The sequence below is a fragment of the Nicotiana tomentosiformis genome, chromosome 1, assembly GCF_000390325.3.
Source record: "Nicotiana tomentosiformis chromosome 1, ASM39032v3, whole genome shotgun sequence".
Lineage (NCBI taxonomy): Eukaryota > Viridiplantae > Streptophyta > Magnoliopsida > Solanales > Solanaceae > Nicotiana > Nicotiana tomentosiformis.
The window spans coordinates 103,053,462-103,057,947 of NC_090812.1; positions in this window are offsets into that span (position 1 = coordinate 103,053,462).

Here is a 4,486-nt window from a genome sequence, read left to right on the forward strand (position 1 = left end):
ACCAGAAGGTCGCATGGCTACAATCAAGGAATATTCTACAGAAATTGAAGCACAGGTGTTCGACAATATGTCACATGGTTGCTGTTGTTCCAAGGTGTTTGCTACAGAGAGATCAGATGTTAACGTCCTTACTCCTTACTGATGCAATGGAATCTGATTCAAATAATGGAAACTCAGATAATGTCCAGGTGTTTGATGAAAGCTCTCACAAAGATGAGGTAAGTGCTTCTCTTATGCAATCTACACATGTTTCTGAAGATCTAGTTTCGGCAAGTATCGATCCAATTAAGGGATCCTAAGCACACGCGAAGGCGAGGTGTTTGATGATTTTTCTCAAGGAGCTGGGCAAACTTTTCAAGAGTTCTCACCTATGGCAGATGACTTTGAGATTATTTGTCCTGTTCTCAGCAAAGAGCGGGAGTCGGAGAGTGAAGATTGTGGAAATACCCATCTCATTATCCCTGCCTATAGACTTCGTTTTATCATTGGCAATGGGGAAGGCAGCATAGTTACATATGAAGATGACAAGCACTCTAGAACTGATGTGAGTCAGGCGTTTGATAATTTTTCGTACCATGCCGGTCAAGCTTTGGTTGATAATGAAGTGGTCGAATCACCCGAGGATAGGAATGGCCTCTTGATTTTGGAGGAAATCAGATTGATTCATGAGCATATATCTATATACCTTCCATTTGATCCCGGTGAGTCTGTTCCTCCACACATTTTATTTGAGCACATGAATGTACAGTTAGATAAATCACGGTACTTGCCCATTACACTACATTCTGGTGTATTTAGCTTTGTGGATAATTCTGAGATAGCTACTGACTTGATAGAAAGTTCACTCAGTAATTTTAATTTCTTAGTGCTTTCCTTTTGTTTCAATTAGAATGGAAACCCAAAGTGGAACTACTATTGTGGAGGAGGAAAAATCATGAACCATTGTAGTCTTAGTATTTGACAACATTCCTCAAAGGGTTCTAAATAGTCTTCTGCTAAGTCCAATTTCACATAAGGAGTCATGGGTGATTCTTTTTCTTAACCGCGTGTCTGTTCTGCCACGTGATAAAAAGTTCATATTGGCTAATGAGGTCCCTGATATTGAGACATATGTTCCTGATGATATCTTGTTGGTTGAGTTTGCAAACCCAATTTGGTTGAAAGAGTTCGTGTTAATCATTAAGTAGTCTTTGCGACAGAATTTTCAGTGTTTATTTCTGAATTGCATAGTACTGAATCGCTCGACTACTTTACCTGCATCATTTTATAGACAAGTGTTATATGCACCTTCTGATGGTACTGTGTGCTGGAGGGAAGTTGTTTGATTGAACCATCACCCGAGGATGTTCGTTAGAGAAAGATCATGCTGATAGTTTTAGACAACTTCCAAATGTAGTCCACAATGGCCATTTCATGGTTGTTATGCATAAGGAGCTTAAGCTAGAGAGTTCCCTGTTGGTTAGCAAGGATGAATATGCAATGCAAGAAACTAATTTTGGATTTCATATCTTCATCGATGGAGTAAATGACTTTCTCCTTAGTCCATGGCCATCTATAACAAATAATGTAACATACCTAGTTCCAACAATGCTTCCAGAGGATATGAAACAGAGAAGTATTTCAGAAAAAGTTATTGAACAACCATGGCTTCAATGGGAGGAAGCATCAGACAAGCCAATAGACCATGTAGTGTTGTCCAAACTGAAGCAGTTCAGGGTAATAGGCAATCTCATAAAACCAGCAATAAAGGTCATTGCAGCAGATTTTTCAGAAGAAGAAATCAAGTATCTAAAATATGTGTTCGTGAGCATGGATACAAACAATAGTGGAACAATCACTTATGAAAGAATAAAATTTAGATTGGCTCGGCTTGCTTCAAAACTTTCAGAAGCTAAAGTCCAGCAACTCATGCAGGCTAGTGTTTTGAAGTTTGAGGACTCCTTTGATTGGATAACATTGTTTTTACTCCAAGACCAAATACGTGGTGCAACTTCACACTTAGCTAGATTGATCTCATTGCGGCCAGATGGTGATGCTAATTGTTGTACTGTTATGCTTCTACTACCTAGATGTCAGGCGGAACTATGGGAAGAGAAAACCAACTATCCTACTTTTGCTTTGCATTTACTGTTTGCTGTTGACAAGGTCAAGCAAATATTGCTGCATTTTCTGTTTTACTCGAACCTTGAGGACAAGGTTCTTTTTGAGGTTTGAGATATTGTTGTGAACCCGTGTGGCTCAGTATGGGATTATGGGCCAGAAGTGTGCAACAAGAGACATAATATCAGTAATTATTTGTTCATAAAAAGAAAAAAGCAGCTGAAAGATTGTTTTCCGAAAATTACTATCTAAACACATAAAACAGATTATTTCTGTTGAAGATTGAGACAGTTCGCTACTATTAACAGAGAGAATAGATGATTACAGAAATGGTCCTAGCTCCAATTTTGTTAGCGAGATGATATATGGATTAGATGATAACGAGACTCAATTTTATTAATTCTGAAAATGGATAATTATGGTAAGAAGTATTTTCTTTCAAATGAGCCTTAAGTTCATTATCCGTTAGCTTTGAATGAGTGAGCGGCGAATACCACAGTTAATTAAACAAAAAAATTCGGACTGCAGAAGTTAACAACACAACATGGATTCTCTATGAGTAATTAAATAAAACAAAAATCAGTGGCCTAGTCAACAGCTCATGATATGACTTTTAGGAACAAGTTTGAGAAATGGGCATCCCTTTGGCATGAACATAGTGTTCAATTGGGGATATCCCTTTCGGCAAGAAAAAGTGATTTGAATGAGAAACGAAAGGACATCAGAGGGCAAAAAGAAAGTAGATTTATAGCGTGTTTGGCCAAATCGGAGAAATCAACTTATTTTGAGATGTATTTTTTTCAAAAATATTTTTGAAAAAAGTATTGTTGGAGAGAAACAATTTATTTTTGACTAATCACTCTGAAAAGTACTTTTGAACAATAATTTGTGTTTGGCCAAACTTTTCAGAAAGTGCTTTTAGGTATCAAATTACTCAAAAGGACATAAATAGATTTACTTAATAGTTAATATTATAAGTAAATAAATAATCTTAAAAATTTATTATTACAGGTAATAATTAAATTTTTTCTTTTATTTAAGTAAAATGTGAAAATAAAATTTAAAAGTACTTAATTCTTTTAATATAAGTTAAATATATAAAAATCATTCAACAAATATAAAAGCATTCACCCCTACCGTCACTATATATAAAGTTATCCTAAAAATAGTAAGAAATATTTATACATTAATATCCTAAGTATTAGGTTTAACGGTTATTTTGGTATTTACCATATTTTATCAAGGGTATTTTTGGTAAGAAGAAAAGTCAAAATTACTTCTACTTCTGTTTTCGGGAAGAAACTACTTTTTTCTGCTTATCAGAAATTGCTTCTATTTCTTTTTAAAAGTATTTTTTTCTCAAAAAAGCTTGGTCAAATACCTCAAGATAGAAAAAAAATACTTTAAAAAAATAAAAATAAATTAGCCTCTTGAGAAGCTTGGCCAAACAGGCCATTACATGGTCTTGTGAGAAAATATAAAAAATGTCTTGAGTTGTTATCAAGGCCAAGGCCACTAGCCTCAAAATTTGTTTAAGATGATAGCTTAAAAGATTAGACAGAATTAGAAATGTACAATTGACCCAATTAGACTATGAATTCTTTGTTAATATGTTGAAATTTCATTTTATAGGTTGTTGACAACTTCCTCCCTTTTTAGTAAACCTTTGAATGATAGTTTAGTGATAATAATTTCAAAATTTTAATCACACACTTATGAGACGTATTACCTTCATGCTTGTTTAAACTATATATCTTCCACCACCATTATTAGTAAAGTAATATACAAAGATAAAAAATAAGAGAGTGTATGCACACGTTGCCACGTGTCATTAACTCTCCTTATAGGTAATTTTCCCCTATTTTTTCACTTTACGTCTAGCCATAAAAAATGGAGGAAGAGAGCTGCCGCGGGGGGGGGGGGGTGGGTGTGGTGTTCAACATATTTTCAATTTTCGACAAGCAAGAATCAATCTTTTAGCTAACTACCTAAGTGGTGAACACCTTTCTTACAAAATCAACTATTTCTATCAAGCTGTCTAATCCGTAAAAATTATCATCTTACACCAAAAAAAAAAAAAAAAAAAAAAATCAAAACCTGCATTATTTAAATTCCCATCTTTTTCCACGGGGCAAATGAAAGAAATCTTGCCTCATTTGTTTTTTTTTTTAAAAGATTAAAATATTTAAATTTGAATACACATCTGAATATCAAGATGCTAATAAAGATTAAGACATATAAATCTGAATACACATCTGAATAGTAAGATGTGTATTCAAATCTGGATACTAAATGATTAAAACTATTTGATTTTTAACATATGAATGTATAAAATTTATTTTTATTTAAAAATTAATAAAGATAAATTTTTATAAATTTATAAAAA